This window comes from Eucyclogobius newberryi, unplaced genomic scaffold (genome assembly GCF_026437365.1).
Source record: "Eucyclogobius newberryi isolate DKJ021-1_F unplaced genomic scaffold, fEucNew1.0.hap1 SCAF_117, whole genome shotgun sequence".
NCBI lineage: Eukaryota > Metazoa > Chordata > Actinopteri > Gobiiformes > Gobiidae > Eucyclogobius > Eucyclogobius newberryi.
Window position 1 is genome coordinate 40,286 of NW_027315743.1, and position 24,506 is coordinate 64,791.

At 39.6% G+C, this 24,506-nt stretch overlaps 1 protein-coding gene across 5 annotated transcripts in view; it reads left to right on the forward strand.

Moving 5' to 3' along the window:
• Positions 1-670: 670 nt before the first annotated feature.
• Positions 671-24,506, forward strand: part of dmd (dystrophin) — a 243,449-nt gene continuing 219,613 nt past the window's right edge. For all 5 annotated transcript variants that reach the window (XM_072440238.1, XM_072440239.1, XM_072440244.1 and 2 more), the window contains exons 1-2: positions 671-730; positions 23,402-23,494. The gene's annotated coding sequence lies outside the window, so the exon portion shown is untranslated. The remainder of the gene's footprint in view (positions 731-23,401; positions 23,495-24,506) is intronic.

Below are 24,506 nucleotides of genomic sequence, written 5' to 3' on the forward strand. Positions count from 1 at the left end.
AAAATTTTGCCCTCCATATAACATTTTATGTCACTCTGTAGGGGGCGCTGTCTTGCCAAATTAGTTTATTTCACTTCATGTAGGTTGAGGGCAAAGGGTTTAAGAACTGATTCAAATTTGACACTATTCGGACTTTATCTGCACAAACGGCAGCAAATTTTAAATTTGGGAAATTTCTGAAATTCTAGCTATAGTTTGCAGCTTCGCCGCACAAAGACCGTGACAGGTATCAAAGTAATTTGGATAACTTTTCATGTCCCACTCCGCAACACCATTTTCACCAAATTTCAGCTTTTTCTGGCCAACGTCCTAGGAGGAGTTTCGTGCTTAGCAAATTTTGATCCAATATGGCCGACATTTGGTTGGGTCGACGGCGTTGCCGTAAGAATATTTTTTACTTCTCTTGTCACCATCTACCCCTGCGCCTAATTTCATGATTCCACGATCAGATTTTTTTTGGGACATTTCCTATCTCTCAATGCATCGTTTAGTGCGCACTTTTGCACGGGCTTTGCCCGTTTACAATTTGGGAGTGTTTTAAAATTGGGCCTTGCAATTGACTTTCAATTCTCTATAGATCAGTTGTGTTGCAGGTTGTAGCATGGTATTTTGTTGCTTTACCTCTCTCCGAACACTATTTCTAACTCCATTATTCTTTTCTTTGTCAGATGAGAGAGAAGACGTCCAGAAGAAGACTTTCACAAAATGGGTGAACTCACAGTTAGTTAAGGTAAGAACAACATACTACACCATTCTGTTCTATGCAATTGCCCCATAGACTTCAACAACGACTCACTCATCCGTCCATCCATGCCATGTCCCCTTTCTTCTTGTTATGTTATTTCAATTTCCCTTCACAAGAAAATATATTGTTTGAGATATTTTCCCGTCAGCGTTTATGACTCCTTTCATCTCGGTCTGTTTTGTCTGTGAAACCCGGAGTCATGGACAATAGCAGCGACATTTCTTTTTCACACTTTTTGCACACTGAAGGTTAGCGTGGCAAAGCTAATGGAAATCTGAAAGAGAGTGAATGAAAAAGGCATATTTGTTTATCTTTTTTCACATTTTGGGATGTTGAAAATGTGCATCATATTTCTAGATTCTTAGCAATGCACCCTATTTTAACATCTTAAGACCAGGCCAATTGTTTGGTAAGAAACATACAACACTAGAATGTGTTCCATATATTTATATTTGGATCAGTTGGTTGGATGTATGAGTTTATTATAGCAGAATGGATTTATAAATAAGTGCTTTGTGGATAAACATGAAATTTAATTTCATTTGCTAAATTTGAGGTAAGCAGACATGGGGTGATCCTCAATATTTAGTCTATAACGATTATGAAATACAACACAGACCTACATAATTTATTAATATTTTGCATAAAGGCATTTATTTGACACACTCAGTGGTCTATGTTTGTTTCTTCACACATTACTCTCATAAACGACAAATCTCCCAGATGCAAAGCAAAGCCAAAGCCCTGTATTTTCCTGTAGTGGAGGTGGTCCATTACAGCCACAGATTCACTTATTCTTCTGTTTCTTTATCGCTTCTGTAGCTTCATAAAACCTCTGGGCACAGATAAACACTGGTCTTCATTGTTTTTGTCTGAATCCATGGCACACAAATTAGCTAACTATGTAATAAATAGACTGCCTGTATTCCTAACTAACTTCTAATCAATTGTGAACATAACCTTAGCTAAAAAACAACAACTTGTCGCTTGTAGTTGTTTTAGTCATTGGTTGAAAGTTTGCTGCAGTTGCTATCATCCTGCTCCACATGCACAGCGCACAGGAACAAACACTGTTGATGTCTCTGAATCCATGTGGTTTTACCATGCTTTTATTAAGCATTTTATTAGCCGGGGGTAGTTCTATGGGCACATAGGTAAATCTCCAAAACAAGCTGCTCTCCTCCGCGATTGTAAAAAACAAATTAAGAGTATGCACATGGGCAGAACTTGTGAAAGCAAGATTCCCGTCCTGCAGTGGCCAGTAGCGGCCGCTAAAAGATGCCGAGACTTCCAGCCAAGCTTCAGCAGACAAGTGAGAGGAAAATGGGCTTAATTGGATATATTTCTGAAAAATGTAAATATAGTTGTGACACATGCTCATTTTAGATTAGATTTTAGATTTAGATTAGATTTTATTGGTCAAACACTGTTGACTTTATTGACTGCATGCCAGTGACGGGATTAATCAAAGTAGCATGAATTAAGTCAATGTTAATTTATAACATGGTTAAAAGCTCAGGAAAGTTAATTTTACATAATATGTGCCATTGGAGTTTCTCATACAAAACTTACTGTTGTTAGCACCTTAAATGTCACCTCGCTGAAACCTACAGTTGCATTGCTCTGAATACTTAAGCCATATTAGCTTTATTCATCCCTGTAATTGAATATAATGCAAGCCATATTTTTCCACTCTTAACAGCCTTTTAGTACAAGCTTTGTTGGCAGCCGGCCATTCACAAGAGTACCAAGACTACTTTCATTCTTGGCTGAAGTAGTTTTATTAGTACGGTAGTTTCTTTTCCTTAAACCTTTCACTTCCATTAATGAGGACTATGTATTTATTAAAATTACAAACACGTTCTTTCACCACAAACCTGGATGTTTCTAATTGCTGTGGTGACAGAGACAATAAAGTGAAACTATTATAACTTGATTTTAGCTGTGTTACGCTGGGGACACACGGCACTACTTTTCGAGTGAGACTGACCACAGAGTCAGAGAAAGAGTCCACACTACACCAGTCTAACCTCTAATGAGACTTTTATCCCTACAAAATACAAGCAATAATCCACATAAACAACTTTACATATATAAATAAAGTAGAGAAAGCAATGTATTAATGTTGTTGTGTTTCCTGACTTTTCACTGGTTAAACAGCATCATGTGAAAAACAGTTGTGATAAAGAAATAAATAAAAATGTACCGGTAATGCTGGCAGTGATGCTAACTTCTCTCAAATGGACATTAAAAGTGCTGACAGAGGTGTAGAAGTTTACCGTGGATTATACCAGAGGAAAACTGTCAGACCCAGGTGCTGTTTCCAATGTCTCCTCCGTTGCTTTTCATTGGCCTCTGGCTCCTTTTATGCAGAAAAAAAATCCGTCTTACAATTCAAACATGTTTGAATGACTGCAACTGGAGTCTAGTTGCGTCTTTCTGCTGTCCATACTTTTGATTCAAATGGGAGTCCAGTCGTAACTGGTCCACAGTATGAGACTGAAGAAACTGCGACTGACTTCAACTAGTGATGAATGAGAGTGACTAAACATGACTGAAAATCATAAGAAAATATGGCTGAAAGTTGTTTAGTGTGTCCTCAGCTTTTATAGGAAGACAGATAGAAAATAAAAGGTAGGAGACAACGGGAGATTCCCTCATCTCGAAAGATAAATTACGCTGTCCCTTGCACACACACATAATGTACACACACACACACACACACGCTCACGCACATGCACATGCACACACACACACGCTCACGCACACGCACACGCACGCACACACACACACACACACACGGGACACACAGGAAGAGAGGGCCAGGCAGATGGGATGGGACGAAATTACAGGGGAGATGGAATTAGAAAGGCGAGATGGGGGAGAGGGTGGGTTAGGACAGTGGCTGAAGTTTGGTGAAATGTAACTACTGTTCTTCTATATTACTTTTAGAACTAGTAAAATACTTTTTTACTATAAGCATTACTGTTATTGGTTTAACAGTTTATTTATTTTGTATTGTTTTTTGGTTGTCAATAAAGTTAAAAAAGGTTAGATAAAATAGTAATTGCTAATGGAAGCTGCATTAAGATAATGCTTTGTCATTCTTTGTTATCATAAAACAATTCATGTATACCGAATGTTCTTTTTTTTTGTGTATTCTGCAAATCATGAAGATTAATGTTGATTTGAGTGAGATTTTGACACCTGCTTGTTGGTGGATATTTTTAATAGGGATGTGTGATATATATCGGTAGAAATGGGCAAGAGAGCGGACCAGAGAGCCCCGGTTCATCTGAAACAATGCAACATGCGCAAAGACCATATAGTCCGTATGTTTGGAAGTCTGCTCGACAACAAGGTTTTTCACTGGTTTTCAAAGATAATATGTAAAGATGTGGTAAAGGAGGAAGTTGAAGTCAGGACAGCAGCTGGCGTGTGACCGCGTCTGAAATAGACTTGCTGTGTGATATGAGTGTGATTTCCTCCTCAGCTCACCATAAAAAACCTACTTGCATGTATACAAATGTCTGTGTTCTGCACCTGGCTGCTCTAATGGACAGTGTCAACAACCATTACACATACTCATTTCTAAATGGACCCTGACTGCCAACGTGAGCCCCATCAAACAGATCTGGAGAAAACAAATGGGATAATCTTCAACTTTTTACATTTATTGTTGTTAAAGGAGTATAAGACAAGACACAAGGCACAAAAAGGTTTAGCAGACTAACAGTGATGTCTGAGATAAAATGTTAAAGATTGTCTCTCAGCAGGAGTTCCCGGATGCAGGAGTTGCTTGGACAGACTCTGACGGGCTGCGGTTGAATCTGTTGGATTTATCCGTCTATATTACAAGTTCAGTTGGGGAGATTTTACATTTGACATATATAATGAGCTTGGACACTAATTTCTTGAAAAGACGTCAAGCAGCGTGTTTCAGATAATGCGGATGATCTGCAGACAGTAAGAGCCGAGATGGTGATTCGGAGAACAACACAAAAATTAAAGCCGCAAGCGGCATCCAACGGCCCTCGCAGGCCGCCGGCCTTCCGACTCTGCGCTTTCGACTTGATAAAGATGGCGCCCTTATTGTGTTGAATTAAAAAAGAACTTGACAGACGGCGACACATTGGACATGGCCAATCCAGTGCAAATCAACACAAGTGTCAGTCAAATTTGCTGCGCCGCCGCACAGAGACCGTAGCACTTGGAATAAAAATATGGATAACTTTTGCTGCCCCGCTTGTGTAGATGATATTCCCAAAGTAAAGCTTGATCGAGCTATTGCCCAGGGAGGAGTTTGTTAAAGTGTGAAGCGTAAATGTGAACATTTCAAGGATTTGGCGTTTTTCCCATTTGTGACAGTATATTTGCAGCTCCACGGCACAAAGACCGTACCACTTAAAATCAAAATATGACTAACTTTTGATGCCCCGCTTGTGTAGATGATTCTCCCCAAATATGAGCTTGATCGAGCTATTGCCCTAGGAGGAGTTCGTTAAAGTGTGAAGCGTAAAAATGTGGTCATTTTAGAGATTTCGCTGTTTTCCCATTTCTGACATAAATTTGCGGGTCCGCCACACAGAGACCGTAGCACTTAGAATCAAAATATGGACAAGTTTTGATGCCCCGCTTGTGTAGATGATATTCTCCAAATATGAACTTGATCGGACAATCGCCCTAGGAGGAGTTCATTAAAGTGTGAAGCGTGAAAATGTGGTGATTTGAGCGATTCTGCGATTTTCCCATAAGGATAACATGGGATATTTCTGTCATCGCTACGGTTACGCCGTACAAAATATGACTTTGGCTCTCATACTTTTATGATCAGGATGGCAAATTAGAATTTTGTTCAAAATATCATGTCATTTGGAAAAACTCTATTGTTTATAGGCCACTCTGAAGGCCAAATAGTCAGAATTCTGGGAAACGTTTGCGGCTCCGTCGCACAGAGACCGTAAAAGCTATCCTTAAAATTTGGAAAACTTTAGATGCCCCACTTGTCTAGAGGACGTACACCGATTTTGAGGTTGGTGGGCAAAACGCACTAGAAGGAGTTCATTAAAGTGTAAAACATAAAAATGTGGTAATTTGAGAGATTTAGCGGTTTTCCCATAGGGATAACATGGGAGGTTTCTGTCATCGCTACGACTACGCCGTAAAAAATTAGGCATTTTGGTGATTGGCTTTTGTGATCGGGACGCCAAAATAGAATTTTGGGTAAAGTTTAGACAATTTTGGTAAAACTAATTTTTGACCTTCAATGTTAATTTAAAGGTCACTCTGTAGGGGGCGCTATCGCGGCCATTTCAATTTTGTCAGCCTAAACTGGTCCAAACTAGAAAGTTTAACAACTGATTCAAATTTGGTCCTAATCGGACTGGTTTTGATGAAATGGGAGCAATTTTTAGATGTGCAATATCCCAAAATAAGTTGTCCAACTTTGCGGCTGCGCCGCACACAGACCGTAAAAGGTATCTCAAAAAATTGGATAACTTTAGATGCCCCACTTGTCCAGAAGACGTACGCCGATTTTGAAGTCGGTGGGCAAAACGCCCTAGGAGGAGTTCGTCAAAGTTTGACGTGAACAAAATGGCTAACACAGCGTGTTTTCATTTTCAAAGGAAGATGGCGGCCATAGGGTAAGTCTGGGGGCGTGGCCACAATAACATTTTTTTTTGTCCTCACGAGAGGAATGCGTGTCCCGAATTTCGTAGCTTTACGCCAAAGTTGACCTCGGGGCGTCTCCCATACGCGCAATGTATTTTGACTTTTGTTGGTGGCGCTGTTGCGCCATTTTTTAACGAAAAAAAAATGGCTCAGAAAAAATAAAATTTTTCGCCGATTCTGAATTTTGGGCAAAGTTTGGTGAGTTTTTGAGCATGTTCAGGGGGTCAAATTAGAGGTCAAAAAGCAGAAGAACAAGAAAAATAAAAATAATAATATTTTTAGCAAAAACAATATAGCCGTTTCCACTATAACAACAAATGATACATCGTTTGAAAGCTCTAAGCCTTCCCCATGCCGCCATGGGGTGGAATCATTACGAGCGCTTACACGCTCGTCACTCCCTATTCCGTCGGGATGCCCCGCCCACTCCCCATAGACTTCCATTGATTTGAGCAGATACAAGCATGGCCCATGCCTGTGGCATGGACTCTCGCGTACAGGACGATGCCAGGTGGGTTTTTGGAGGAATGCAGCGCTTCGCGCTGCTGTTGTCAACAATGAGTGAATGGGCTATGCCCATTCACTCATTGTTTACTATTTCTGTCATAGCAGGAGCAAGTATGCATGATCCATGCCTTCGGCATGGGCTAGTTCACTGTACTTGCCAGGGGCGACGGGGTCAGACAGTTGCAACGCTGCCTTCGGCAGCGTTGCGGGAGCAATATGCCCTCCGCCCTGCTGGGGCTCGGGCCTAATAAGATCCTGTATTTGGAGTCCAGATCACGTTGACCTAACTTGAGGATTATGGGTGAAGAAGAAGGAGAGGACGGAAAGGATACAGAAAGTTTTTTGGTGAAGATTATTCCTGAGCTCCTTGATGGCTCAGAAGAAGAAGTCCCATCACAATCGAAAGATCCCATCGCCTGGCCAAACCAAGACCAGCAGCTGATAAACCACGAGGTCTGATAATGAGGTTTCTTAACGGTCATGTGAATGAACCTGTCTTGAAGGCTGCAAGGGTTATAGGTGATCTCCTCTACAAAGGCTCCAGATATTCCATACAAGGTTCGTCAACAACTGCAAAAGTTCCACCTCATCTGTGAGCAACTCTTCTGGTGACATTTCAAGGTAAAGAACACGTGCTCAGAACACCAGGAGAAGCAGAGGTACTCTTGAGGAAGATGCAAAACACAAAGAATTGAAGAGTATGAGAGATGGAGCCACCAGCGTGGGGTATGTGAGTTTGGGTAGTGATCACATGGTGATACAGTTCTGTTAATTTGAAGAGACTGATGAATCAGCAGTGGTGACATGATTTATTTGTTTTTAACATCAGACTTTATGCTCCATGTTGGCTGTCTACTTTTGTACATAAACTCTGTAACGAAATACATCTACTCATGGATGTGCCAAATGTGGGAAATTGGAAAATACTTTGATTGGAAAATAATCTTCCCTTTCAGTGGTGTTGTGTTCCTATGGAATTGTGTATGTTGTTGTTGTCGACCAGAGATTAAAAATATTGTTTTCAACGGTAAGATCAATACAATCAAGCCAATAGCATCAGAAGTGTTACAAGTAGCATCCTTCAATGTCAATCAAACGAACAAAAATGATAACAAAAAAGAAAAAAGAAAAGAAAAAGAAAGGAAGAATAGACATTATATATTTACAGGAGACACATTTGAATGACACTGAACATCAAAAAGTAATATAAGTAAAAATAATTATGTTATAAAAAAATCCTAGGCACAAAGGCACATTTTTATTTCAAACCGAATAGTTTTTGAACAGAGTAATGATTGTACGGATGTATGTACCGGTTAAGGGGAACCTTAATAGCACTTTCTATGCTGAAGTCATGGACCTGATTGTAAAGCCATTTTGAGGGAACCCTTATCTGTGACGGTGATTGGAATCTTCACATTCAACATACATTAGACGTGTAAAACTCAAGAGGCACTGGAGGAACAATAAATAAGAACTTCCATATCTTATGAAGACAATAGTATTGATTAACATATGGAGGGAAATGAACACTAGGGCACGCCAGTATACCCATTTTTCACATCCACATACTCTCTATTCCAGTATAGACTGACTACTATTTTATTCTCAATAAAGACAGATCTAAAATCACTAAAGCAGTTATAGGTACAATAAACCTAAGTGATCATGCTCCTATCTACATTTCTGTAGGTTTGAAGGAAATATACACACTATGGAAAGCCAGCCTGCTTAATGAGTAGAACAAATGTCCAGCAGCATTAAGAAAATTAAACTGGGGGAATTTCTCCGCCTATCCTTTGGGATGATTCTAAAGCAATCTTGAGTGGACAAATTATAGCCTAAGTCTACGAAAAAAAGAAACAAAGGGAGAAAAAGCTAAATGATATGAAAGAAAGAAAAAAAATGTTGGAGAAAAACCATGCCAAGATGATGTAATCTTGGCATGGTTTTCCAGTAACCAAACAAGACCAAATTAAATGAAACATTTGAATCCTTCTCGAAAAACTTAAAAAAAAATTCCAGACAATAAAGAAGATGATGAAATTTCTTTCTGGACACCCTCAATTTGCCTTTTATGTCAGAAGAACAAAATAAAAAATTAGGGGCTGAAATAACAGTTCTGGAAATACAAGGTGCAATCAAAAGATTAACGAACAATACATTTCCAGGGAGTGATGGGTTCACCTCAGTGTGGTGTAAAGCTTTAAAAGACACACTTACCCCTTTTCTTTTGGCAACTTTTAACTGGGCACTTAAGAAAACTCAGACCCCTCCTAGTTGGAAAGAAGCTATCATATCCTTGATACCGAAAGAAGGGAAGGATCGATTGGATTGTGCCTCATATCGACCCATTTCTATTCTGAATGTGGACTTGGGAGTATTTGTTCAATTTTTTTGGACATAATTGAGGTGTATATACCTCAATTATGTCTAAAAGAATGGAACAGACACTCCCAAACCTAATCCACAGTGATCAAACAGGTTCCATTACCCAACAACAAACACAGGATAATATAAGATGAGCCAAATACACATAATGAGCCAAATACAAAAGCAACAAAACAAAGCAATAATACTTAGTTTGGACACTGATAAGGCTTTTGATTCTGTTAGCTGGCCTAATTTATTTAAAGTGCTAAACAAATTTAAAATTGACGATTTAATTATGAAAAATATTGGGACTCTTTAGGATGGTCCAACATCAAGATTTAAAATCTCAGAATGGTAATAGCAAATCAATCAGCCATTGTGGCGGTGGATAAACAGCAAAAGCCGTTGTGGTTGACGTGGCAATTTAAGTGATGGCAACATCAGGAAAAAGCAACACGAGAAACTTGAGAAATAGCAAGCGCTCAGAGAAGAGCTAGAGGAGGTGAGAAAGGTGATGGCGAAAGTGGTGCCCGTGGTCATCGGAGCACTCGGGGCAAACTGGAATAGTGGCTACAGCAGATCTCTGGGAAAACATCAGACATCTCAGTCAAGAAAAGAAAAGTGTAGTGCAGGAACAGCAAAGATACTGCACAGAACTCTCAAGCTCCCTAGTCTTGACCCGAGCGTAGAAAATAAAATAAAAGTATATATATATATATATATATATATATATATATATATATATATATATATATATATACTTTTTCTTTTATTTTATATATACTTTTATTTATTTTTTATATATGAGCATTTACCTCTGAATTAAATTCCCATTTGGACCACTTGATTTATTTTTGTAAACTTCTATGCGCTTAGATGAAGGCATTTTTCACAATAAACCACAGCAGTTCGGGCGATAATGTTTTCTTGTGATCATTAATCTTTTACATATTATTGGTTTATGCAAATAGATCCTCTCCGGAGTCTGAACGCCAAAGTGAGTCAATAATAGCAGATCCTAATTTTAGCACAGGGATATCAGCCTGCACAACACTTTCTAATACTTTTGAAAAATAATTTGCCAGATGCCAGTATATTTTAAAAACTTAGCACATTATTTGCGGTATCATAACTTTAGACACATAGGAGATAATAGTGATCATTTTGTAGACTCAAATGATTTATTGTGTGTTTCCACCACATGCTGAGCTTTTTAAGATAAGATAAGATAAGATATTCCTTTATTGTCCCACATGGGGAAATTTCATTGGTGCAACGCAGGTATTTACAGAGGTAGATACAGAAGAACAGATCACTTATAGGAAGTCTGAAAAACACTTTCAGTAGAAGATCTCCTATAAATAAATAAAAACTCCCATAGACAAATAAATAAATAAATAAATACTATTGCATGTGATCACGACAGTAATTGCACATGAATATGTGTCACGACAGCACATAGATTGCACATGAATTTCACAGTAATTGCACATGAATTGCACATGAATTCCAACAGCAATTGCACATATGACAGAATTGCACATGGTTAGGTCAGTATTGCGAGTGTTCAGTACTAACAGTGTTTGTTATAAAGTCTGACAGCAGCAGGAAGGAAAGACCTACGAAACCTTTCCTTCACACAGCGAGGGTGGATCAGTCTCTCACTGAAGCTGCTCTCTAGAGCGGACAGAGTGTCCTGCAGGGGGCGACACTCATGGTCCAGCATAGATGTGAATCTAGCCAGGACCCTCCTGTCCCCCACCTCCTGCACCAAGTCCAGAGCGCAGCCCAGGACGGAGCTGGACTTCTTGATGACTCTGTCCAGCTTCTTCCTCTCCCTCTCTGTGATGCTGCTGCTCCAGCAGGCCACACCATACAGGAGCTGATGCCACCACAGAGTCGTAGAAGGTCTTCAGGAGTGGCCCTGTCACTCCAAAAGACCTGAGTCTCCTCAGGAGGTAGAGCCGACTCTGGCTCTTCCTGTACAGTGCGTCTGTGTTATGAGTCCAGTCCAGTTTGTGGTTCAGATGAACACCCAGGTACTTGTATGAGTCCACTCTCTCAATGTCCCGTCCCTGGATGTTCACTGGTGAGGGGGCAGTGGGGTGGCGTCTGCGGAAATCCACCACCATCTCCTTGGTCTTCCCCGCGTTGATGAGGAGGTGGTTCCGCTGACACCAGTCCACAAAGTCCTGCGCCAGTCCTCTGTACTCCCCGTCATCGTCGTCCCTGATGAGTCCGATGATGGCAGAGTCGTCAGAGAACTTCTGCAGGACACAGCTGTCTGTGTCATGTCTGAAGTCTGCAGTGTAAAGGGTGAAGAGAAAGGGCGCGAGGACAGTGCCCTGGGGCGCCCCCACACTGCAGGTCCGAGTGTCAGACACACAGTTCCGGGCTCTCACAAACTGGGGTCGGTCTGTGAGGTAATCCAGGATCCACTCTGCCAGGTCATACTCCACACCAGCCGTCTCCAGCTTGTCCCTCAGGAGCAGCGGCTGGATGGTGTTGAAGGCGCTGGAAAGATCGAAGAACAGAATCCTCACAGAGCTGCCAGGCTTTTCCAGGTGAGAGAGAGAGCGGTGCAGCAGGGAGATGATGGCGTCCTCCACTCCGATGCCAGACCGATATGCAAACTGCAGCGGGTCCATGGCTGAGCTCACGGTGGAGCAGAGGTGGTCCAGGACTAGCCGCTCCAGTGTCTTCATCAGGTGGGACGTGAGAGCCACTGGCCTGAAGCTGTTGAAGTCCTTGGCGCACGGTGTCTTAGGCACAGGTACCAGACAGGAGGTCTTCCAGACCTGTGCACCACCCTCAGCTTCAGGCTCATGTTGAAGACATGCTCCATAACTCCACACAGTTCATCTGCGCAGGACTTAAGGAGCCTGGGGCTGATGCCGTCAGGTCCTGCTGCCTTCCTCACTTTAATCCTCTTCAGCTCACTCCTCACCTGTGCTGCTGTGACAGTCAGTGGTTAGTAGGGGGACTGTGTGCTGGGGGGATGGGTGAGTCCAGGCGAAGTGGGGAGCTGATGGTCCGGGGCAGATAAGCGAAGAGGAACAGATGCAGGGCATTGTCCAGCTGTGGAAGAGGGAGCATGCAGCTGTGCAGGGGGAGGGGCGGGTGACCGATCAAACCTCAAGAAGTGAGCATTTAAATCATTCACCCACTGTAGATCCCCCTCTGTCTGACAGGCCAAAAAATCCTTAAAAAGAAAAGAAAAAAAAGAATATAATTGTGTATCCAGTCAGAAGGCATTTCTGACTGGATACACAATTATATTCTTTTTTTTCTTTTCTTTTTAAGGATTTTTTGGCCTGTACGCTTTATTAAACAGGACAGCTGAGTGTGAAATGGGGATGAGAGGGAATTCAGTAACTACGTGAGTTAAGATTCAAACTCACGATACTGAGGCCGAGCGACCGGGCAGGACGGATTACTATATTCAATGTTTTTTCAATGTACTTTCAACCAAATATATAATTGTAAATGTATGTACATGGTGGTGCTCTATACACCTAAAATAGTATGCTGTGTAACATGGTAAAAGTTGTAAATGAAATTCTCACACAAAAATAACCCAACAAAAGGTAATCATATTTTTTATAGCTTGAAAAATATCTTGAAAAACATACATTCTTTCTTAGCGTGAGTGAGTTCGCCTGTCCACATATGACTTACATGTTGTACGCTCTGTAATGGACACAGTGTGGTTTTGCACCAATAACATAGATTTTTCTTTTTAATTTGAAGTACATATTTTATCTATTTGTGTCTTTGCAGCTTTGGGACTCTCACACACAAGAACTGAAAAAATATGTTCAACCGATTCACTGTCTCTTCTGTAAAACTTATCACAGTTTACATCTTCTCTGGAAATCCAGAGGATGGGCTACTATAAAGAGAGTTAGTTTAAAGTTGACATTTAGGTTGTTGATTCTTGGCACAAATTTGGGATTTAAAAAAAAAAACTGCTTAAATAATGGGCTACAAATAAACATAAAATGTAAAATAAATAAACCAATTAAAATTAAAGTTATCAGATTGTAAAAATAATTACATGAAAACTTGTATGTGTTTAAAAATCCTTTGGTTTGGAGAAACAGGACTTTTATAGAAATGTACAAATAGTTGTTATAACCAAGAAATTGAACAAAGCAACGACCAGCATAACCCTCTGATTGATTGATTTGTTGAATCTTGGGAATAATATCAAAATGATATAAATGTCTTGATGATTCAGGCAGCCATACTAATTATACTTATTATATTAAAAATAGATGGGAAAGAGAGGGTCATTTTGATTTGACTGATGAAAAATGGGAAAATATGTACGGTGGAGAACCACAAGGTCACATGTTTGGCGGGCATTCTGTTGGAAAAATGTATCACATACTTTCATAACACCATGTCAAAGTGTGAAATGGATGATACAGACCACGCCAACGATTTAAGACTGGACTGACATTGGGCAGACATCAGACGAATGCAAAAAAAAATTACATTCACACTGAATTTGGAAATGGACAAATTCACTAGACTTTGGACTAATTGGGAACTTCAGTATATTTGTATATATAAAAAAGAACAAAATATTTACATATAAAAATCATCACAAATCTTTATTTTTCTCAAAACTCATTAGAAACGTCTTTATTAACTAATGCAATAAGTCAATACAAGCAGATGGACCCATCATAAAACTCATGACAGCCAAGAATTCTAATTTCTACCAAAAGAACTGTTGTAACTCAATATTGGCAGCACTCCTGACATTAGAGGTCACACTTCGAGCCAAAATGTCTTCCCCTTCCTTTGTTAAGTTTATTGTGAGTCTCATGACTTCTCTATTCAAATCTATTAGGATACACTTGTCACATCTCATCTGCTGCAATCACGACCACAATCAAAAATTATTGCACGTCTTCTCTGGTAAATGGGGAAGAAAAGGTTGGTTGGGGCAAATGTTTTAAACCCTCTATTGTATTTAAGCCTGTTAAGTCCTGGGGTGGTGTGAGCCTTCTGTCTGCTCCTGTCAGCTTCTGTCTGCTGTCTCTGTCTTTGTGAGTGGAAAGTGGAGCTGCACCAAAAACCATTACCAAAGCTGACATCTTAAAATGCAGCGGGTAGAGGATTGTTTTTAGAAATAGATGGAATGTTGAGGTAGGACTGGGCGATATGAAGAAACAAAAAATATATGTATTTCTTTATTTTTTTTAATCAATTGATCTTGATTTTAGATTTTGTTTTATTTGGCCTTTTCCAAAATAAAGTGAAAATGGCTTTTAGTAATTATTTCATGAACATAAACTATACAGACTTCTAATATGTGCAATTTAACACAAATAATATTAAAATGTCTTCCTACAAAGTCCGACCTCTGCTCAAATGCTCAAATCCACATGTTTTTACTGGATCAGTTAAAAAAAAATTGGATTTCACATGACTCGATCTGTTGATCTTTCAATAGCCCAACCCTATTGACAGGTGACACTTTTTACTCAAAAAAGGCAGGAATATTGTTTTTTTTTTAAGTATTTATTTATTTTTCCTTTTTTAAATGTTTTATTCCCAAATAATTTATTCTTTTGATGCCACACTCTCAGAATAAACAAATTAGACCATTTCTTATGGAACAAGGTAACAAACATCGCTTGGTGGGAATTTGCCAGATCAGGTTCATGTATTGGGGTTTGCACAGTCACACTCAGTCACACTCTGTATTTGCAGAGCAAGTGACATGATATCGGAACACATATTTTACTGATTGTGGAAATTGAACCATCATCTTCACTTATTGGCTTCCTAGCAGCATCAGTTGTTTATGAATGACTAAATGCCATTAAAAAGTAATTGTCCAAGTGTATGTTATTTTCTGTATGAATAAATTCTTGCACTATGTAACTTTTCGGGTGGAGGGAATGCCACCTGCATATGTTTTTGCAGTGTGCTGGGCCAACAAGTCCGATCAGTGACTCACTGTAGTGAGTCCGATCAGCGACTCACTGTAGTGAGTCCGATCACTGTAGTGAGTCCGATCACTGTAGTGAGTCCGATCAGCGACTCACTGTAGTGAGTCCGATCACTGTAGTGAGTCCGATCAGCGACTCACTGTAGTGAGTCCGATCACTGTAGTGAGTCCGATCAGCGACTCACTGTAGTGAGTCCGATCAGCGACTCACTGTAGTGAGTCCGATCAGCGACTCACTGTAGTGAGTCCGATCACTGTAGTGAGTCCGATCAGCGACTCACTGTAGTGAGTCCGATCAGCGACTCACTGTAGTGAGTCCGATCAGCGACTCACTGTAGTGAGTCCGATCACTGTAGTGAGTCCGATCACTGTAGTGAGTCCGATCAGCGACTCACTGTAGTGAGTCTGATCACTGTAGTGAGTCCGATCACTGTAGTGAGTCCGATCAGCGACTCACTGTAGTGAGTCTGATCACTGTAGTGAGTCCGATCACTGTAGTGAGTCCGATCAGCTACTCACTGTAGTGAGTCCGATCACTGTAGTGAGTCCGATCACTGTAGTGAGTCCGATCAGCTACTCACTGTAGTGAGTCCGATCACTGTAGTGAGTCCGATCACTGTAGTGAGTCCGATCAGCGACTCACTGTAGTGAGTCTGATCACTGTAGTGAGTCCGATCACTGTAGTGAGTCCGATCACTGTAGTGAGTCCGATCAGCTACTCACTGTAGTGAGTCCGATCACTGTAGTGAGTCCGATCACTGTAGTGAGTCCGATCAGTGACTCACTGTAGTGAGTCCGATCACTGTAGTGAGTCCGATCAGCTACTCACTGTAGTGAGTCCGATCACTGTAGTGAGTCCGATCACTGTAGTGAGTCCGATCAGTGACTCACTGTAGTGAGTCCGATCACTGTAGTGAGTCCGATCACTGTAGTGAGTCCGATCAGTGACTCACTGCAGTGAGTGGGCTAGTAAGTGCCTAATTTCAAGGTTTTTTGAGCAACAAAGTTACTGGAAATTAAACAATGCTATTGATAGATGATGTTAAATGCCATACAGCAGAAATGGTATGCAGTTGTTTCAGAACCGTTTGGAGTATAAAATTGGCATATAGTATATAGTTGGCATTTTGCCTGATTATTTATCAAGTTTATTCCACATCAGTTCAGGTGATCACCGCTTGAGGTCTCAGGACATTTTTATCTTACAATCCCATCATATCAACACATTGACAGGAAAAAAGGCCTTCAACAACTTTGCTCCCTCCCTGTGGAAAAAGACACAGAGACCTTTTAAATTATATCATTTCATGTCTTTTAATAATTTTAAAGAATTGGTGAAGGACTACTCGCAGTGTAAATGTGTTTTTATGTATTGGTTAATTTTATTGAATGTTTTGTTGTTTATTTTATGTCGTGTTTTAACAGGGTACAAATGAAAAAGATAACTATTCTCATTGGGTTTTGCCTGTATAAATAAATAAAATTAATTAATTAATTCACAGTCAAAGTTTAAAAAAAACAAAGCAAGACCTGGCTTAAAAAAATGTTCATTTTAGGCTCATTTGTTTATTTGAGGGTTAGAAGAATGGTTTGTTTGACTGGAAATAAGTGAGTTATAGTGTTCTTTTTCTTTTTGAACATGCCCAGAAGCTTTATAGTTCCCGTTTATCAGACGGTTGACAGGCATCCTAAGACAATTTAGTTTCAAGGTTACATCATGAAAGCTGTTTCTCATTTGTTTCTCGTGCCTAAGACTATTCATTCCTGTCTAGATTAAAACAATGTGATTTGTAAAGTTTGAATCCAAACAGAAACTTATCACACTTGAGTTTACAAGGCTCTGACTGCATCATCTGTCACATTCTCACAGCAACTTGTATTTTGACACTTCGCCTGTTGGTAGCACACAGCAAAAAAACAAAACAGTTTTAAGGTCTGCAGTGAAAAGGTCAGGTCACACATATTTATATTTGTTATATTCTTGTTTTCTCTTCCTAACACATTTCATGAGTTTTCTGTCGATGATTATTGACTTGTTATTTAATTAACTTTTATTACAAACGGGAAAAAAGCAAAGTAATGCAAATCACATGGTGCTTCTACCATTACTTCTACTATGAGGGGTGGATAATATGAGAAAGCACAGGAGGAATAAGCAAGTAAGTTAATCTGAGGAAGAAATATTTAGTTTAAGCTTGAAGCGTGGGCTACAAATGGCTTGGTTCCTGCTGGATCTCTTTATGTTCATCCATCATACGTCAACTATAATGCCTTCAAGTGTTGAGTTTAAAAGGCATTCTCACATGTATAGAGAGGCAACAAGAGGCGACCCAGAATTAGCAAACAAACAATTTATTTTGTTAGTTTTGCCCTCAGACTTTATTGAACAAGACTATTTGTTGCATGCAATGGCTGGAAGGAGTTGAGGAACAAACATCGGGTGTAGGCAAACCCATAACGCACTAGCAACGCCTTAAAGTGCGTGTTGTACTTTGCTTGACAGGATGTGGTGACTATTTAGCATAGTTTTACACCGGTCAAGTGTAATTTTGTGAAGATTTAGTTGTTTTAAAAATTCACAGGAAGTTGAGTTCTGTCTATGTCAGGGGTCAGCAACCTTTGATGTTCAAAGAGCCAAATCGGACCAAAAAAACAAAACACAAATCTGTCTGGAGCCGCAAAAATGTAAAAGAATTATATAAGCCTTATATGAAGGGACGATTTTTCGGTGATTTGAGAACGCAGGCGGAAGTGCGCATGTGCACTCCCCCGTGCGGACTGATACAACACACACGTGCGTTTGTTTATTAGCGCGATGGAGCGCATCGCATCTCTCGTCTCCCGTAGATTTCCGTCTTCTTATGAGACAGCTTTCTCCGTCTTCATTTTGTCCCGTACACTGAGGGAACTATATTATGATAGATCAATGCGCGTAGACACGCGAAAACGTGGGGACGAGCCGCACGCGGCTGCAGATGAGCGGTAGGTGCGTTTTATGATTGATACGTGGCAGGACTAATCGACAGTCCACGCCACGAGGAAATAAGACTCAGATTTATGCCAAAAAAAACGTCCATTCAACCTTTAACTATATTAGCCTTCTATCAAAATGACAAGGCTACAAATACACAATGAGCATTCCTGATTAAATGTTTATTTTCTCTGCAGCGCCCCCTGGAGAGTGACGCACCACATGACTACTCTGTATTACGATTGGTGCTTTAAGTTTAACTTCCATTACAATGTTAATGTATCATATTTTGTTGCATTGATGAAAATGTAGAAATACAATTAAGAAATCAGATTGTCAGTGTCATTTTTATTTTGAGGATTAGAAAAAACAAAATCGCAGTCCTCTTCAAACCTTAATAACGATACAATCCTCTTCTCTTTTCCCTCATATCTGGGCAACAGTGGAATTGAACACAGCCTGCAATTATACAGTTGATCATTTCTTCAAAGTCGGCCCGTCAAAGTTCAAGTCAAATATCAGCACTGTTTGATATTGATCACGTCACACGACTCATCACAGACACTTGAGTGTTTTGGAGCTGAATTAATGTCTTTGATTTGACGATTGTTGATAATGCCTGCCATTTTAATGTCCCTTTCCTTCACCGTCTTTGCGGCGAAACCTTCATGTCATCCCTGAAATGTCTTTCTAAATGACTCTTTGTTATTTGACCACTTCTCATGACAAAACAAACATGCAGACTATCCTTCCGCATTAGCAACGAAAGCAAATGATTCAGTCCATTCTTCCTTGAATCTTCTGTTCTCATCATTTCTTCCGTTACGGTTTGTTTACAACAGCCACCTGCCCGGCACTGCTCCGCCCATGTGCGCTGCACTGAAACGAGTGTCGCAGGCTATGACGCAAATCTTCGTTGATGGAAATATTGAAATTTATTATAAACATTTTTAGAGCATTTGAAAACGTTAAGAATGTTTGCGTCATGTTTGTCCTCTTACAGAAACTCTATTAAAACAACAAATATATCCCCCCATCTAGTTTCATTTTCATACATTTTTGAAAAGCTCCAGGGAGCCGCAGGTTGCCGACCCCTGGTCTATGTCATAAAGACATAAAAATCCTTCAAAAATCCAGTGGCATTTTAAGCTCTGGGAATGTATTTTTCTGACAGTTAAACCTTTCAATCATCAAAATGAAGGTGTTGTTATGTGTTTGGCCAAGAGCTTTTGCCCTTGTTTAGAGTATGGTTGCTACACAATGATTTTAATTACATTTTAATTAAATGTGTACTCTAACCTGTCATATGCACTTTAAACTACTACTACTACTACACCACTACCAAGTACTGCACTTTTATTCCTTCCTTTATCTTTTCCCCTCCTTTATTTGTTTATTTAATGAGGAAAGCCATATCTATAGCATGGAGCACAAACACAGATATGTACAATACAGAACAAAGTGATACAATACTATTTAAACAAAGGAATGACCTTTCCTGTCTAAAGAACACATATTACGCAAAATTTAGAATTTTTTTGGAGCTTTTAACCATGTTCTAACATTGTTCACGCATTAAAAACACACCTGGAGTAGCATTTAGCTTAATTTGTGTCCATAAAACATCGCCAGACTCGCACTGTGCTTTTCTATTGTCTTATCATACTCAGTACAACAGTGTGCTGGGACCAGGAAATAAACCGCAAGGGTGTTTTATGAAATATGTATCTTAAACTGTTGAGTGGCTGTAAAACATCAGATGCTAAAGGTATTAAGGAGCATGTTTAAAGGCTAAGAACAATAGAAATAATGCATCATATTGTCCCTTTAACTGTTTTATTAATCAAAGTGTAATTTGATTAATTATACTTGGTCGCAAATTGATGTTCCTGGCACTTCTTTGTTGTGTGGTTGAGTTTTTGCATGCGTTTTTGATACAATTGATTACAATTATAATTTTTTCATACACAATTGTTGTGTTTTCGATATATCTCGATATCTTTCAGTTTATTTCAACAAAAGCTTCTTGCTATGCCCCTTTTTTGAACTGCAACCCTGAGAAAACGTTAATATTGATATTGCTCTCTTCTCCTCATCACAAGAGACATGAAATTACACATTTTGGAGCATCTCAAATACTAAACATGCAATGTCAGTTCATATCTGTATGCATGTACTAAATCAGGCTCGCTGTACTCTTCCTGGACACTCAATATAATTACTACTATATCTGAAATGCTACTTGAACCTTAACTTAGCGTGAAAAGAATAGGTGGCCGGTGAATCATGCTGTTTTGTTGTAGTGGTTGAACTACGTGCGGATCACGTCTCGGAGCGTTGTGTCTCAAGTATCATTAAAGCAGATGAGGCGTGAGGCGGGCACACTCCACCTGCCTGACAAACACTGGAGTCAGAGCGGCTCAGAGCACACAGCTGAATGATCAAGTGGTTTCTATGGCGTTGCTAGTAAATTAAATAAGGCCTTGTGTGAACTTATGTGCAGTTGGATTTCTGCATTGTCACATGGAGACTCCTGCGCTTGTGTTTGAAGGGGTTTGAAGCTGGGGACTTACTTGACCTCCTGTGGATTTGCACTGGCACTTTGGTAGCACAATAATATAATCATACTTTTAATATGTTGTTATGGTGTAAGTTAAGTCTGACCATTGTTTTATATTATGACCATATTCTGGAATTTGAGGAAACAAGATAATATAATACATCTTGTTAGTAGAGGCTGAAACATGGAATAATACATTTGTAATCAGTTGCTTATTTTTTGGATTGAGCAAGACAAATTACAAGTAAACATAATACATTTAAATTGCATTTTAGATAGGTGACATATGAACAGTTTGTCTCACAAGGAAATTACTTCAGGGAAAAATAAGACTTAGAAGTAATTGAGGCTATTGTTGGGCATAATTACTCAGGCAATTTATTTATTGACCCTAAGTCTTATATATTGCATTTGATGAGTGTGAACACCACAGCCAAATTAAATTGACAACATTTCAGTAAAAATCTGTGGTTTTCTGCACTAAAAGCCCATCCGTCTTTGAAGTTGTCGCAGTTGTTTACCAAAATGCCTCACCGTGAAGAAATTGCACAATCAAGCGCACTTTCGATTACGTATAAACATGCTTAAAACACTTTCATTTTGTGGTTGTGATAACCTGTCTGTCCCACACACTGAAAATGCAAATGTTCTGATGGTTAAAAAACATCCAAATCAGTCTCCTTTCACTTGAATTGAATCAGTAATATACTGATGCAAAATTAACCTTATTATTATATTCTTTTATAATAACAGTAAATCTGTCAGAATGCAATCAATGTTACACTGTATGACTCTGTACCAACACTAAAGCTTTGGGCAATTTCCAATGTAAATACATTTCCGATGGCTAATAACATGTATTTATTCATGTTGTTTAAATGGCACTCTTGCATGCTCATCGTTGTCTGATTGAAAACAACATAGCAGAAAAAACGATTTGCTAAAACATTGGCAGTATGATTTTAGGCTAATGTGCAGGGCAGGCTGTTCTCTTCATCTGCCAGAATAACAAGTGTGAAATCAGGCTATGCGTGAAACGTAAGTCTTGTTGCACTTTTCCTTCCAGCAAAAAGCAAATGTAGATTTTGATCAAACACGCTGAGTCTAACAAGTGTATACCGGTAGTTTACATCTGCAGGGCCAAGTGTTTATTTATCAACTGCTATAGTAAAAGGTGCTTCTAAAAGATCAGACATAGATAGTAATAACCTTTATGCTCCCTCCATCTCCAGTGATATGACGGCGATGCCTTTGGGTTGCATTCTATTTCAAAAGATGTTGTTATTTTCAATGACAGTGTGTTAAATTTAAAAGGGGGGTCTTTTCCTCTACCTGCATGTCTCCATGTACATTTTATTGATTTGCATAGAATGTTCCACAGTATGGCCTTATAAATGGCCATGGAATTTAAATCAGTTCTGATGTTTGTCCTATTTTGATTGATTGTATTTTGCAGCTTTTGACTATATGGCATGACCAGAATCATTCATACACCCTGGACAATGGTGTAATAGTTGATTTACATTCACCTATTCTATTTGGCAGGAACTTGTAACTTTGCTGATGAGCTTTCTTTGCTCGTAAACATCCAGAATCACCCATTTCTATAACAGTTTAGATCCCATGGCCAACACTATAAACATATGCTCCTGTCTCTATATCTACGTTACTATATATAAAAACTTCCTTCCATACACGTCACCCATATTGCGTCTTTGGGACCAGCTCTGTAGGCGAATATATGTGACAGGACTGTCACAGCTTTTGTAGATTATAGCTTACAATAAATAAGTACACTTGTTTCCCTTGTTGTCCTGACACTCATCACCCACTGTACAGCAGCCAGCCTCTGTAATAAACTAGTCACTAACTAGCTGGGAAGCTTCACCGTCAGCAAGGTGACAATTTTACTGAATCATACATGTGCTCGAGAGAACATAACAATTAGCTCTTCTATTCAAAACCATGTATGGAAGTGAAAATAGAGTTGTTCAACCTTCTGCATCCTCTTTATTGATGGGGAGAAGCACAATAGAACTTTTAGCCTGTAATCTTGGGCTTGTCAGTGCAGATAATAAGCAATCCCCTAGCTGTTACTGCCACATTAAAAGTTTAAATGATTTGTGATTGCAAATGTGGGCACCTTGGTGTTTTTGAAAAATAAAACATTATGGCATAAGGAATACACTTATAACCACTTGCCGATATGTAACAAACTATGATGTATTCGGACTCAACTACATTTGAACAAGTTCACAATAGACGTCTGACCATCATACGTTGGTTTGCCTTTAAATGTTCTACTAACAACCAAAAAAAAGTATCACACAAATAATTGTCTGTAAAATGACATACAAGATTACATTAGCCTTTTTTCTTTTTTCCTTACAGATGTTACACTCAATATTCTTATTTTGCACTTTCAAACCAACAATTTAAATAGTATATTGATTTTATTTTTTTCTCAAGGGACAAACTTTTTGCTGTTTCACTGAATCAAAATCCCTGATCAATGTAAATGACCTATTACAAACAATAAAATGCATTGAATGAAACCATCCTATTTTATGTTGGTGACTTGATTCTGTGTCTTGTGTGTTGCAGACAGGGAAAAAGCCGGTAGATGATCTCTTCTCGGATCTGTGCGATGGGAGGAAATTGCTGGAGCTGTTGGAGGGCCTGGCAGGACATGAGCTGGTATGTGCAAACATCAATACTGTCTCCCTATCAGAAAACACAAAACAAAACTATAAACACTGAGCAAAATTCATTTATCCATACTTTTTGTGATGTAAAAATATAATTCATATTAGAAATAATAATTATTACTTAATTATTATTAGGCCCGAGCGCCACAAGCTGGCGAGAGGCCTATTAATCTCGTAAGGCCGTGCAAAGCACGGCTGCAAAAGTGCGCACGTAGTGCGCACGAAATCGAGCGCGAAGCGCTCGCCCACTTCCAAACACTCACTAACGCACTCCTTCACGCACGCCCCGTGCATACTAATTAGTAGTAGGAAAATGGAACATTACCGTTGTAAACGGGCGAAGCCCGTGCAAAAGTGCGCACTAAACGAGCACTTTACATTGGGATGAGGACCACTTCTAAACTTTACCCAAAATTCTATTTTGGCGTCCCGATCAAAAAAGCCAATCAGACAAATGCCTTAATTTTTACGGCGTAGTCGTAGCGATAACAGCCAAATCTCTAAAATGACCACATTTTTACGCTTCACACTTTAACAAACTCCTCCTAGGGCGATTGCCCGATCAAGCTCATATTTGGGGAAAATCATCTACACAAGCGGGGCATAAAAAATTATTCATATTTTGATTTTAAGTGCTACGGTCTCTGTGCCGTGAAGCTGCAAATATACTGTCACAAATGGGAAAAACGCCAAATCCTTGAAATGTTCACATTTACGCTTCACACTTTAACAAACTCCTCCGTGGGCAATAGCCCGATCAAGCTTTACTTTGGGAAATATCATCTACACAAGCGGGGCATCAAAAGTTATCCATATTTTTATTCTAAGTGCTACGGTCTCTGTGCGGCGGAGCAGCAAATTTGACTGACACTTGTGTTCATTTGCACTGGATTGGCCATGTCCGCCGTCTGTCAAGTTCTTTTTTAATTCAACACAATAAGGGCGCCATCTTTATCAAGTTGAAAGCGCAGAGTCGGAAGGCCGGCGGCCCGCGAGGGCCG